Here is a 15,076-nt window from a genome sequence, read left to right as displayed (position 1 = left end):
CCGAGGGAAAGGGACTCGCAAACGCCACTGAAATCTGCCAACTACTTGAGGCCGTATGGAAGCCAAAGAAGGTAGCTGTGATGCATTGCAGGGCTCATACAGGCCGGACAGACCCCATTGCCCGTGGAAATCAGCGGGCGGATGATGCGGCCAAGAAGGCGAGTCAACTCCCTCATTCCTCTGACCCCGTGCTTTTCGTTCATCTCCCCACAGAGGCTCCCATCTATGCCCCACAAGAAACCGAATGGGCCCGGCAGGAGGGCCTGGAATCGCGCAATGGGTGGTGGTTGCTACAGGATGGCCGAATATGGATACCTGAAACCCTGGCCTGGACAGTGGTCAGGGAAGCCCACAACCGCACCCACCTGGGCAGAGACGCCTTGGGACGCCTGCTCGAGAAGACCTACTACATCAACAAATTATCCCTCTGGACCAAGAACGCTTCCAGTAGGTGCACAACTTGTGCCCGGAACAACCCACGGACAGGACCAGGTCCTGCTCCCGGGAACACCCTCCGAGGCACCAGCCCATTCCAAGTCTGCCAAATTGACTTCACGCACATGCCCCCGGCCCGGGGCTATAAAGCTATCCTTGTGGCAGTGTGCACGTACACCGGATGGATTGAAGCCCTACCCACCAGGACGGAAATGGCTAAAGAAGTCACTTCCTTACTTGTTCACCACATCCTGCCGAGATACGGCCTCCCCAAACAGATCAACTCCGATAACGGCCCTGCCTTTGCTAGTGAGGTGACCCAGCAACTCAGTACTAGATTGGGCCTCAATTGGAAGTTGCATTGTGCTTGGAGACCCCAGAGCAGTGGGGCAGTGGAAAGAACCAACCGATCCCTAAAGAACCAGCTAGCTAAACTATGCCAGGAGGCCAAAGCCAAATGGCCCGACCTGCTCCCACTAGCCTTGCTGCACCTTAGGTGCACGCCCAAAGCTACTGGCCTCACCCCTTATGAAATGATGTACGCCAGGCCACCACCTCTGCCTTCCTTTCCCGATTCCTTACAGATTCAGGGTGAGAGTTCCCTAGTGAAGCAGATGAAGGCTTTACGTGATGTAGTGCAGGACATCCAACAGTACACCGAGAGTGTAGGTCCCTTAGTCCTTACCAGCCCTACACACCAGTTTCGGGTGGGAGATGAGGTGTGGGTGAAAGAATGGGATGAGTCCGATTGCCTGAAGCCCAAATGGAAAGGACCCTTCCTTGTCCTCCTAACCACCCCGACCGCTGTTAAAATTGCAGGAAGTCCAGCTTGGATACACTGGACCAGGCTGAAGCCAGCTGCAAGAACCGATAGCCCACCCGGAAGGTGGACAGCCCATAGCCACCCAGACGCTCCGCTGCGGCTAACCCTGACGAGGCGGTGAACTACTTCCATGCCTAGCCAAGAGCTCAGCCCCTGGACATTCTGTGCTCTAGGCTCACTGTTTATCGGAGCGGTCATCCTAAGCCTCGTCCTCTTCCTGCTGTAACAACTCGGATACCTCTTCTCCCAACCATGATGCTCGCCCTGCTCTTCGTCCTCAACTCCTGCCCAGTCCCGGTGGAGATGACTGCCCTTAGCTCGAACCGTTCTGAGTGTCTGCGACTGGTGCGTCATCGAACGGCTGAAGGATACAACCTTACCACCACACTCATCCACCAGTCCCTTCCCCCGGAGAAGGGCTGCAACCCCATCGCTCCCTGCGTTATCACCACACCGGATGGCCTTATGCAACTTAACCGGTGCCTCCAGAAAAACCTCACTATCTGCCACAGCCCGGTCAAGCCAAGATATTACAATGTCACCCTTAGTGTGGGGCTTCCCCAGTACGTCATGTCTATGGGAGTCCAGGGAGACGGCATCTTGTATTACGTAAACTCTACCCTCGTTCTTGCAGGCGGTGCTCAAACCATGGCCACCCTCACCTTTGATGTCTGCGTTGCTATGGACAAACACCCCTTGTCCCACAAGTGTGGAAGCCAAGCTTGGCGCAAGGACTATGCAAATGACCACAAGTATGTTTGCCCCCTTACTCTAGATGGAAGATATGGTTCTCCTTGGTCTTGGCTACCCTGTGCAGCAGACACCCGGACCTCAGGATGGGAAAGGGTATGCGCTTACACGGGGGGAGGATATCCCGGACGTACTGGTCTGGGTGAATTTCGCAGAGGTCCCGGCAACACTGTCCTCCTGGACTGGCCTATCAAAGAACATGGGGCACCCTGGAGAGAAACCTGGGGCCTCGGCATTGATGGGTTTGGAATGGATCCACTTACTTACATCACCATACGCCAGAGCCTCGATGCTAAGCCTCCCACACATTACCAAACCACTGTCGTGGGATTCCAGGAGGTGTATGATGAGATCGCCCGCGCTGAGCACGTGGCCACCCAGTTCCCTGTTTCACCCGAAGCCCGGAACATGTTCCTGAACTTGGCCGAGAACATAGCCCTCTCCCTCGGAGTTACTAACTGTTTTGTCTGCGGCGGCACTGATATGGGAGAGCAGTGGCCGTGGGAAGCCAAGGAGATCACCCAGCACATGTGGAATGCCCTGAATTTCACCAATATCACCTTTCCTCACCGACCCCGCCCATATGAGTGGGTGCTGAGAACGAACATTATAGGTACTCTGTGTGCCAGTCAAGCCCCCGGTAAACGATACTCCGTCCCGGTCGGTGACTCGGCCTGCATGGGAGTTATCCTATACAACGGTAGCTCAACCACCTGGTGGCATACAGACAACCAGTCTATGCCGACACCCTTATGGACTGAACCTACCTTGAACAACACATGGACACGTGGGGGTAACGCCTCCATTAGATGGATAGCCCCAGAAGGGTACTATTATATATGCGGTCGCAGGGCCTACGAACAGCTCCCTGCCCGCTGGTTTGTACCTGCCTCCTGGGCACAGTACGACCCAGCTTCTTCCTCCTACCCCTCCGGGTGGGTGAAATGTTAGGAATCCCCCTCTATGTCGAACAGGGGTATAGGAGTAGAAAGAAGCGGTTTACCCGAGAACCCAAGGTCCAGATAGGCGATTGGAAGGACACCGAATGGCCGCCTGAACGCATTGTCCACTACTATGGGCCAGCCACCTGGGCTGAGGATGGAACATATGGATACCGCACCCCCATCTATATGCTGAACCGTATCATTCGCTTGCAAGCAGTGCTCGAAATGCTCACGAATGACTCTGCTATGGCACTCAACATCTTGGCTAAACAGAACACCAAACTGATTACTGCAGTTTACCAGAAGCGCCTAGCCCTTGATTACCTGCTGGCACAGGAAGGAGGTGTATGCGGGAAATTCAACCTCAGTAACTGCTGCTTGCAGATAGATGATCAAAGTCAGGTCATCAAAGAGATAACCGACCGCATGGTAAAGCTGGCCCATGTCCCGATACAAACCTGGAACAGTGCCTGGGACTGGACGTCTTCCCTCACCGACTGGCTGCCCAGTTCAGGTGGACTAAAGGGCATCCTTGTCATGGTGGGCCTGTTCTTCTTGTCTTGTTTGCTAATTCCCTTATCTTTTCTCTTCATTTTCAGGTGCCTTCGCTCCACCATGGGTACCATGAACCGAGAACTGCGGGACCGCGAGGAACAGCACAGCACAGGTGAGCAAAGCCAAGACTGGCCGGGTTGGCCTGGCCGTAGCTGACCTCGGTGTCCCTGCGTACTCCCGACCAGACGGCCCGTCTGGGACTGGCTAAGCCTGTCGGATCGGCCCAAGCCTAGGGGACCGAGCTGAGAACTGGCCCATAATAAAACAGGATCGTAGCCGGTCGGGATCCCTGGACCGGAGCGGTGCCACGGCTCTCTGAAGCGAACAAGCGAGCCGACCGCAACTGACCTCGTGGCCCGACACATCAGACCGGACAGACCCATCCGAACCGGCCGATTAATGAGCGGACGGAGAGTGCGAGTCCGGAAGGAGGCAGACAGCTGAGTTACGACTGCGGACCCGGACCAGCACCCCGCCTGTCCACATTCTCCCACCCGGCCGTCTGGGCTCGCGGAGCTGAACAGTGAACGGGCGGCGAAAAGAGAGGGGAGCTGGGACGCCACTCCCCACAACCCGACTGCACAGCACCTTACTACACCGCAGCGGAGGCAGAGGAGATGGCCTAGAGCAAGGAGGCGAAGGCAGATTCCGGTGCCAGAACCTGGGGTCTGTGGGCTCGGCCACGTGGCCCTGTTGAAACAGAGGGTTTTTTTTTTTTCTTAATCTTCTGCCGATCCGACGAGCAAGACCAGCGGAGTTGCAGTGTGGAGACCGGCAGACCCGAGTGTCAGAACTCCCCACAACGGCGGCAGCGCTGGACTAGCAACAACGGTCCAGTACACGCGGCAAGTACCATCCGGTGAAGAAAGAGGTACGCGCTGTACAGCTGGTAACCACTGATCCGGTGGAGCGGTGGACAGAGGAGCACCCCAACCACGGAAGAAGGATAATATAGCCCTTAAGAACTGAATATAACTGCTTACTTTGTTTTAAATGCATGCACACGCTAACAGCTATGATTTAAAAGTTTTATACTTTACTTTGTTCTACTCTAAATAGAAGGCAAACAAGCTGCCATGCTAGAATAGCACCACTCCTTGCAATGATTTAAAGGTAAATGCTTCTGAAAATCTTAAATATTATACACAGAAGGCAAATGAGCTGCTCAGCTAAAATAACACTATTTTCTTTAAAGATTTAAATGCAATTGCCTTGCTTTGCTTAAATACAAAGCAAATGAGCAGCTTTGTTCTTATTACAAAGCAAAAATTGTCGCTTGCACCGCTAACAGCTTTCATTTAAATGCAACTAACTCACCTGCTTGTTCTGACCTTTAGACAAATCAGCCACCTTGCACAGTAAGTTAAAAGCATCAACATGTAACGCTTACTATTATGCTTTAATTGTAAATGCAGGCTTTGCTATGCTTTGATTATAAATCAAACATGATCAGCATGAACTGTTGCTAAGCTTAAATGTAAATGAGGGCTTTGCTTCGATTTGAATGTAAACCAGCAGATTGATTGATATAGCGCCTAAATACTGATGTGAACACCAACAAAACACTCCTAACCATTTACTGTCTCACCCTACTCTTACATGCAAACACAATCCATGACCCAGATAGCAACAACCCCATAACTCACAAATCATACAGCACTTACATACACATAATGTCCACCCTAAAGAACATACAAAACAACCCAACCACAATACACCAACTCTATGTACAACCTACTAATAACTCACCAGACCAAAGACACAATAACGAACCAAAAGGAAAAATCTCCACATACAAAAACCACCAACAGAAAGAGGAAAAAAACAACAACAACAAATTCAACCACCGAGGAAACAGACAACTAATAAAAATAAACACATCAAACCCCCCCACAGAAACATACCGCTCAATCCAACTAGGATACATCAATGCAAGATCAGCAGTAAGCAACTCAGTAGATATACTAGACTGGATTACAACAGATAATTTAGACCTACTCATCACAGAAACCTGGTTCCACAGCCCTACTGACCCCGCCATCCTAGAGACTTGCCCACCAGAATACAAAATCACCCACTGGACAAGAAATGGAAAAAGAGGGGGCGGAATAGCCATAATTTACAAACCCAAGTTCACTATCACAACCACGGGTGAATCCACCTCACCACAACTTGAAATTGCCTCGACAAGAATCAATCATCCAAACCTACAAGGACACCTCAACGCAATCCTATTCTACAGGCCACCAGGAAAATGGCAAGACTCCCAAACACAACTCATGGACTTCATCTCGAACACATGTGTCTCTGCCTCAAACATCCTTATAATAGGAGACATCAACCTACACCTTGAAGACGACACCTCAACAGGCACACGAGAATGCAAAGAATTCTTAAAACTCTGGGATCTACACGCACCTAACACTCAACCAACACACACAAAAGGACACACACTAGACATCATTACACACAAATTCGACCCAGACTCAACTATCCTACTTACCAACACAAGATGGACACCTACACTATGGTCAGACCACCACAAAGCACATGTCTCCCTCTACTGGCGAAAAACACACATAAATGCAATCAACAAACTTAAGCGAACAACATACATCACGAGAGGAAAAATAGACCCCACAATATTCTGGCAACAGATCTACCAGAACGAATGGTCAACAAATGCTGACACCATCCAATTCCTCCTAGAATGGGACGATATATGCACAACAACATTAGACAAAATTGCCCCAATCCAAACCAGAACATCACATAGGAAAAAATCAAATCCATGGTTCACTGAAGAGCTGTAAAAACTTAAAACACAAGTCAGGAAACTAGAACGCGCATGGAACAAAAAGAAAGATGAACAAACACTAAATGCCTGGAAACTACTTCGGAGGAAATACAAATATACCATAAAACAGACTAAAAGACTACATTACAAAACAATGATAGGACCAAACTACAAAGACACTCACAAACTCTTCTACCTCGTGAATAAACTGTTAGACACCACACCAGTTACAAACAACAGCAAAGACATACCAGATGTCGACAACCTTGCGAAATACTTCAAGGAGAAAATTATACAATTACGACTTAAAATACCCGCCAGCCCTATTGAATACGCCACACTTCTAGACTGTCTAGACCCAGAAGACGGAAACAGAAAAGGGCACACTCTGACCCAGAGAGCAGGGGGGGGAAACCCACCAATGGGAACAGAGCCTGCCAACTAGCAACAGCATAACCAATCATATAACAGTTTTTATAAAATTCTTTATAAGTTTCGAATATACATTTACAATAAAGCAAATGTAGGAAAATCAAGAATTACTTAAACAGAAGAAACATAACCTTCATCCTTTACATACAAGGACCAATAAGAAATAAACATAGTTACTTAGTCCACATTGTGATTGAATCAAGATACAAAGAAATGAAATAAGGAAATATTAAGAGCAACATAATCCTCTACATGACTAAATTGAGAGGGGAGGGACCCCTTCCCTACCAGTGGTTTTAGCTACCTACGGGAGCTTCCAGAGCTACTTGACCGCCCCCTTCTTTAGCAATTATAAACTGTTTCAGTTTTTCTGGTTCAAAAAAATACATAATAAACCATATTCAAGGAAATAAGACATCTACATGCAGATTTCAGTTTAAAAGTGCCACCTAATGATAGAATCCGAGGTCTTAGCCCCAGAAACTCTCTCCTCCTTCTCTGAGTAGATTTACTAATATCCGGAAAAACCTGTATCTTTGATCCGAGAAACTGAGATGTAATAAATCTGAAGTAAAGTCTAAGTACATGGTTCCTATCGGATTCGAATGCAAAGGACTCAAGAAGAGTCATGCGTTCCGTTATGGATTCCAGAGATGTTTCAAGAAATTGCGTTAAGTTCAAGTCTGGAGCCTCCGCAACAACTGTTTTGGCTCCGGTAATATAGTATGTTTTTATGATTGGAGGTAAAGCTTCCTTTGGAATTCCCAAAATTTCTGTAAAATATTTCTTCAACATTTCTAACGGAGGAATCAAAGGAGTTTGGGGGAAATTTAGGAATCTTAGATGCCTAAGTTGATTTTCAAAATATTCAATCTTTCTTTGTGCAATGTCTTTTTCAGTTACCTTACCCACAGTAATTTGAAGTTTCTTAATTTAAAGGAAATTAGACTCACATTTTTCTCCTTGTGTCTTCACTGTTGATTCCATAGTCTGCTATTGTGATTTCAAATCCTTTACTTCAGCACTAAATGAATTAGAAATTTGGAGCAGGGACGAGTTAAGTGTCTGGATCGCGTCCCATAGGGCCTCAAGGGTTACTACTGCCGGTCTTGAACTCACACCAAGACCCACAGGTGGAGCTGCCGGGATGGGGGAGGGCGAGGAATCCAAACCTCCCGCCCTCCGTGATGTTATTGATCCATCCGACGTCGAGTAAAAAACGGGGCAGCCACTAGCCTGCAAAGATTCCATCTGAGGCTCTCCCATCGGTCCCGCTTCTCCACCCGGTCTCGGCGGGGCAGTCTGATGAGGCGGACTTAATGATGCCACCTCCACGCTAAGATCCCCACGCTGTTCTGGGGATCCAACCAGGGTAGGGGCCTGGGTTCCAAGTGCTTGTAGTCTGAATGTTTCCAGGGTCGGCTGACGCAGCATCGAGATACCATCAGGGCTCAGGGTGGCTTTAGCCCCGGTTTTCCCCTTTCTTTTCACCATAATGATGGTGAAAGAAAGATAGACGCTGCGAAAGACTGGCTGGTTTTCGGGAGCGTCAAGCTGCACTCCCTCTCACGGACGCCATCTTGATCGAATTGAAGACTCATATAACAGTTCTATACAGACAGGCTAGTGAAGTCACGTTGCCTGATAACTACACCCCCCACAATGCATCGCTCATGTGGCTCAGCAGTGAGAATGACAGAAAAAGTGTCACACTCACCCCAGAGCCACATTACAATCAGGGAAAGGCTGTCAGAGGATAGAACACTCCCCGCCTGGTATCGCTAGATACCACTATCAATATTACCACACTTCATCAAAATTAATAACATGAAAAGTCCATTTTTTGCATTCAGGTTATCCGCCAGCTGTAGGGTCATCTTCTTCAGCAAACAGGACCTGAAATGAGAGACAAGCAACAACAACAACACTAAACACAAAAGAGAGAGAAAAAGTCTCTAATCTTCCTGGGTAGATGATGACTCTCTGTGCTCATGCCTCTTCATGTGGCACGAGGAGCACGATTTCAGTGATGGGTCTGCAGAAAGGCTTTGCTGTTCCTTGTTTCACAGTTCTGACTTCCACTTTTCTGACTTTTCCATCTTCACTGGGGATTGTTTTGGTGACTAATGCCAGGGGCCAATTGTTGCGTTGAGTCTGGTTGTCCTTGAGTAAGACAATGTCTCCTTCATGGATGTTGGTCTTACTGGTCTGCCATTTACTGCAGATCTGTAAGGTCGGTAGGTACTCTCGCCTCCAGCGGCTCCAGAAGGTGTTGGCAAGACTTTGGACTTGTCTCCATTGCCGTCTACACAGATCTTTCTCATCAAAGTCTCCGGGCGGATTTGGTGGTACACCTATCTTTTGTGTTAGGAGCGTGGCTGGAGTCAGGATCAAAGGCGACTCTGGATCAGAGGACACTGGAATTAGAGGTCTTGCATTGATAATGGCAGACACCTCTGCCAGGAAAGTAGTCAAAACCTCATATGTTAGGCGGTTAGTCTCTTTTTCTGATAACATAGAATCAAGGATGCGGCGAGCGAGCCCAATCATGCGCTCCCAAAGTCTTCTCATATGTGAAGCATGGGGAGGGTTGAATATCCACATGCAGTGGTGGTCGTTCAGGTACTTTCTGATGGACAAATCGTTAATCTTATCTGAGTTTATTTTTAACTCTTTGCAAGCACTAATGAAGTTGGATCCACAATCAGAATGGATCTGCTTGACTGGATCACGGATTGAGAAGAATCTTCTATGCGCATTTATGAAGCTCTAAGTGTCCATCAACTATCACTTCGATATGGACAGCGCGTATGCTCATGCACATGAACATAACAGCCCATCGTTTGCTGTTCGCACTTCCTCCTCTGGTCCATCTCGAGATAACTGACCATGGCCCAAAGATGTCCATCCCCACATAGGTGAATGGTAGGTCAATGCTCAGCCTTTCAAGTGGCAAGTCTGCCATTCTCTGATCTTGATGTTTGCCCTGCAGCTTACGGCACTTTACGCATTTGTGGATGGTTGTAGTGACACAATGCTTTGCTCCAACGATCCACACACCTGCGGCCCTGATTGCTCCTTCAGTAAAATGTCGACCTTGATGCTTAACTTGCTCATGCTAGCGGCGTACGAGCGAGGTGGATACTGGATGTTGACCTGGGATAATCAGAGGGTTCTTTTTGCTGTTGTCTATTTTGGCATGGGTGAGATGGCCGCCTACTCTTAGCAAACCATCCTCATCCTTGTAGGGGGCTATTTTTCGGGATGTTCTTGCCTTTACTGATGCACTGAAACTCTGTAGCATATGCTTCCCGCTGCACACAATGCAGGACTACCTTCTCAGCTTGCATGAACTCTTCTACTGCCAAGAACTTGGTGCAAAGGTGCCAGTGGTGACACCTGTTTACTCTACTATCAGGTCTTTGCTGGAAAGAACGTGTAATGTGTATAAGATGGGCTATGGCTTTTTTCAGTGTCACCCATCGCAAAAATCGCTTAAAGCGGTGAGCCCCCAGGTTATCATTAGTTGAAATACAGTGGTGGAAATAAGTATTTGATCCCTTGCTGATTTTGTAAGTTTGCCCACTGACAAAGACATGAGCAGCCCATAATTGAAGGGTAGGTTATTGGTAACAGTGAGAGATAGCACATCACAAATTAAATCCGGAAAATCACATTGTGGAAAGTATATGAATTTATTTGCATTCTGCAGAGGGAAATAAGTATTTAATCCCTCTGGCAAACAAGACCTAATACTTGGTGGCAAAACCCTTGTTGGCAAGCACAGCGGTCAGACGTCTTCTGTAGTTGATGATGAGGTTTGCACACATGTCAGGAGGAATTTTGGTCCACTCCTCTTTGCAGATCATCTCTAAATCATTAAGAGTTCTGGGCTGTCGCTTGGCAACTCGCAGCTTCAGCTCCCTCCATAAGTTTTCAATGGGATTAAGGTCTGGTGACTGGCTAGGCCACTCCATGACCCTAATGTGCTTCTTCCTGAGCCACTCCTTTGTTGCCTTGGCTGTATGTTTTGGGTCATTGTCGTGCTGGAAGACCCAGCCACGACCCATTTTTAAGGCCCTGGCGGAGGGAAGGAGGTTGTCACTCAGAATTGTACGGTACATGGCCCCATCCATTCTCCCATTGATGCGGTGAAGTAGTCCTGTGCCCTTAGCAGAGAAACACCCCCAAAACATAACATTTCCACCTCCATGCTTGACAGTGGGGACGGTGTTCTTTGGGTCATAGGCAGCATTTCTCTTCCTCCAAACACGGCGAGTTGAGTTCATGCCAAAGAGCTCAATTTTTGTCTCATCTGACCACAGCACCTTCTCCCAATCACTCTCGGCATCATCCAGGTGTTCACTGGCAAACTTCAGACGGGCCGTCACATGTGCCTTCCGGAGCAGGGGGACCTTGCGGGCACTGCAGGATTGCAATCCGTTATGTCGTAATGTGTTACCAATGGTTTTCGTGGTGACAGTAGTCCCAGCTGCCTTGAGATCATTGACAAGTTCCCCCCTTGTAGTTGTAGGCTGATTTCTAACCTTCCTCATGATCAAGGATACCCCACGAGGTGAGATTTTGCGTGGAGCCCCAGATCTTTGTCGATTGACAGTCATTTTGTACTTCTTCCATTTTCTTACTATGGCACCAACAGTTGTCTCCTTCTCGCCCAGCGTCTTACTGATGGTTTTGTAGCCCATTCCAGCCTTGTGCAGGTGTATGATCTTGTCCCTGACATCCTTAGACAGCTCCTTGCTCTTGGCCATTTTGTAGAGGTTAGAGTCTGACTGATTCACTGAGTCTGTGGACAGGTGTCTTTCATACAGGTGACCATTGCCGACAGCTGTCTGTCATGCAGGTAACGAGTTGATTTGGAGCATCTACCTGGTCTGTAGGGGCCAGATCTCTTACTGGTTGGTGGGGGATCAAATACTTATTTCCCTCTGCAGAATGCAAATAAATTCATATACTTTCCACAATGTGATTTTCCGGATTTAATTTGTGATGTGCTATCTCTCACTGTTACCAATAACCTACCCTTCAATTATGGGCTGCTCATGTCTTTGTCAGTGGGCAAACTTACAAAATCAGCAAGGGATCAAATACTTATTTCCACCACTGTACTTGTGGTAAGGGTAGTTACAACTGAGCGAACTTCATCATCGTCTTCAGGGTTCACTAGTTCAAAAGAGTTTGCTGTAGTTAGAGGGTCGCTTATTGGTTCTGTGAGAAAAGTCGGCCCTGTTAACCATCTCGTTTGCGCTAGGTGTGCTGCTGAGACAACTCTTGTGGCATGGTCTGCTGGGTTCTGGTCAGAAGACACGTAGTGCCATTGGTCAGGTCTGGTAGATCTTCAGATGTATTCTACTCGGTTACTCACATATACATAGAATCTTCTACTCTGGTTATATATATAGCCAAGTACAACCTTGCTATCTGTATAGAACTTAACTGAATCTAAGTGGGTGTCCATTTCACTCACAACCAGTTCAGCTATTTCTACTGTCAGGACTGCTCCACATAGTTCTAGGCATGGCACAATCTGACTAGGTTGCGGGGCTAACTTGGCTTTGCCGAAGATGAATCCCATATGGACATTTCCGCAGGCATCTTTGGTTATAAGGTATGACACTGCAGCTATGGCTTTCTCTGAGGCATCAGAGAAGACGTAAACCTCCTTGTGGCAAGCATTCATGAGGGACAGGGAGGCATATGTCCATGGTTTGTGAAGTTCTTCAAGTGTCTTTAGGGAGTTTCTCCATGTGTTCCACTCTTGCAACTTTTCTTGTGGTAGTAGAGCATCCCATTCATTTGAGCTCGAAGAAGGTTCACGAAGCAGTGTTTTCCCTTGGATGGTGACTGGTACCACAAATCCTAGTGGGTCATAGAGGTTATTCACTGTAGACAAGGTCCCTCATCGGGTGTACGGTTTCTCTTGCATACAGACCCTGAAGGTGAAGGTGTCTGTTTTCAGGTCCCAGTTCAGGCCAAGGCTGCATTGTAGTGGGGGTGTATCTACTCCTAAGTCTAGATCTTTCAAGTTTGTGGCATGATCTACTGTAGGAAACGCTTTCATTACATTGGTGCTGTTGGATGCAATTTTGTGGAGCCTCAAATTAGCTTCCACTAACATCATCTGCATCCTTTTCAGCAGGTCAATGGCTTCTGTTTCAGTAGGCAAGGACTTCAACCCATCATCCACATAGAAGTCTCTCTCTACAAACTGTCTGGCATCAGCCCCGTGTTCTTTCTCTCGTTCTCTTGCAGTTTGTCTAAGGTCGTAGGTGGCCACTGCTGGTGATGGGCTGTTCCCAAAGACATGGACTTACATCCTGTATTCAACCACACCTCCATTGACGTCATCACCGTGGAACCACAGGAACCTTAAATAATTTCTGTGATCTTCTTGGACAGTGAAGCAGTAGAACATTTGCTGAATGTCAGCTGTCACGGCAATGGGTTCTTTTCTAAAGCGGATTAAGATCCCTAGTAGGCTGTTGGTTAGGTCGGGCCCAGTGAGCAGCACATTGTTAAGTGAGATGCCATGGAACTGGGCGCTAGAATCAAACACGATTCGGATTTGCTGTGGCTTCTGAGGGTGGTATACCCCAAAGATAGGTAGGTACCAGCACTCTTCGTTCTCTTTCAATGGTGGGGCCAGCTCTGCGTGACCATTGATGAGCATGTTCTACATGAAGGTTATGAAATGCTGCCTCATCTCTGGTTTCCTCCTCAAGGTTTTTCTCAACGAGACAAGTCGGGAGAGAGCATAGCTTCTGTTGTTTGGGAGTCAAAATCTGGGCTTACAGAATGGGAGGGGTGCTGTTTGACTCATCTTTTCTGAGCTCTTTTTCATAATGTTCAAGAATTCTTTATCTTCTTTGGAGAAAGCAGGTTTGTCATCATCTTTGCTGGTCTGGAACACTGAGTTTCCTAGATGTTCTCCTAAATCTGCTGCGGAGACGGTTTTATAAAGTGTTGAGACAACGCTCCGCTCTTTGTAAACAGGAGCCTCTTTGGTAGTTAGGTGGTTGTTACATGATTCAAACAGTGAAGTGCGCCCGTTTTCTAAGACATTGGTGAAGAGCACTTTGACATTTGCCTTTCTCGATTGGTTGAGGCAGACTTTACCCACGATTGTCCAACCCAGGTCGAGACGCTGCGCATAAGGAGCACCACGTGGACCTTTGCACGATTCATGGATCTCCAGGAGTTCTGGTGCGTCTCGGCCCAGCAAGAGTAAGATCTCAGCATCTGGCTCCAAAGGTGCAAGTTGATTGGCTATGGGCCTCAGATGGGGGTTGTCAGCAATCGTTGTCTAGGGATGGTCCCAGGTCCAGTTCACAGAGGCAGTGGGTTCATAGAGGCAGTCGGGTCCAGTTCACAGAGGCAGTGGGTTCCAAAGAATACACAATCCACACGGGTTTGGATATATATAGAAAATATATTGTATGTACATATATAGGCTCACAGCACTTAGTATAGGGAAATAGTACAATGCTGTATCTGTGTGTGTGTTTAGATGGGAATCAATGTGAGAAAGGTAAGAATGGGGGGGGGGGTTGCAGAGAAAGAGAGAGAAGTGCCTAAGAAAGCAGAGCCATGTGCTCTGGGAGAGAAAGCTTTGGGGTAGAGCTGGGGAAGAAAGGGGGGCCAGAGCCGGGGCTCTGGTGGCTGGAGATGGCTGTGTGCAGAGAGAAAGAGAGAAAAGTGAGAGCAGAGCCCTGTGCTCTGCTTTATATATCTCAAATAACTTCTTTTCTTCCCAGCCTTTGATTTCAGCTCTTTCCTTTACCAACTCCAGTTTATTTTCTGAAGTCAGGAAGGTGACCATTTTCACAGGTTTTCCTCTTTGAAGTCCATAGTTCTGGAGCCTATCTGTCTGGCTTCCTTTGTTCTCAAGCCCTGCTCCCAGATAGGACAAAAGGTATGTTAATTGAGACAGGCAGCTGGGCAACATTTGGTCCATTTGCTATTCTTAGTGATTCCTGAGGAGGGGGGTTATCAGAAGTCAGAAGCTGGTTTAATATTAATCTAAGTATGTCAACCTGGTTTCATATTAATCTATGTATGTCCAGCAATCCTGACATCTCCACCACTTTTTTTTTTTTGTGCATGGAGGCAAGATGGAAGCAAACCTGGATATCTGATCTGTCACTGTAGTGACCACTGTTCATGTTCCCATACCTCCAGTTATATTGCTCCTACTAATTCTAGCAGGTCCCCTGTCCTGCTTATTCATGTCTCCACAATAGTGAGATGTTTAAGACCCCTTATGCCTTATGAGTCCAAGCCTCATGCCTTAGGTTGGGCAGTCACTAGTGGGCGGGGATA

The 15,076-nt window shown here is 47.7% G+C and overlaps 1 long non-coding RNA gene across 1 annotated transcript; it reads right to left on the bottom strand.

Moving 5' to 3' along the window:
* Window positions 1-707: 707 nt before the first annotated feature.
* On the bottom strand, window positions 708-14,607 carry LOC115470077. The gene is made up of 3 exons (XR_003942117.1): window positions 14,497-14,607; window positions 8,660-8,663; window positions 708-718 (listed from the first exon to the last, which is right to left on the bottom strand). It is a non-coding gene; the product is annotated as an uncharacterized LOC115470077 (long non-coding RNA).
* Window positions 14,608-15,076: the final 469 nt, after the last annotated feature.

Source organism: Microcaecilia unicolor, chromosome 5, assembly GCF_901765095.1.
Source record: "Microcaecilia unicolor chromosome 5, aMicUni1.1, whole genome shotgun sequence".
NCBI lineage: Eukaryota > Metazoa > Chordata > Amphibia > Gymnophiona > Siphonopidae > Microcaecilia > Microcaecilia unicolor.
The sequence above is the reverse complement of the archived record's forward strand: the minus strand, read 5'-3'. Positions and strand labels throughout refer to the sequence as shown.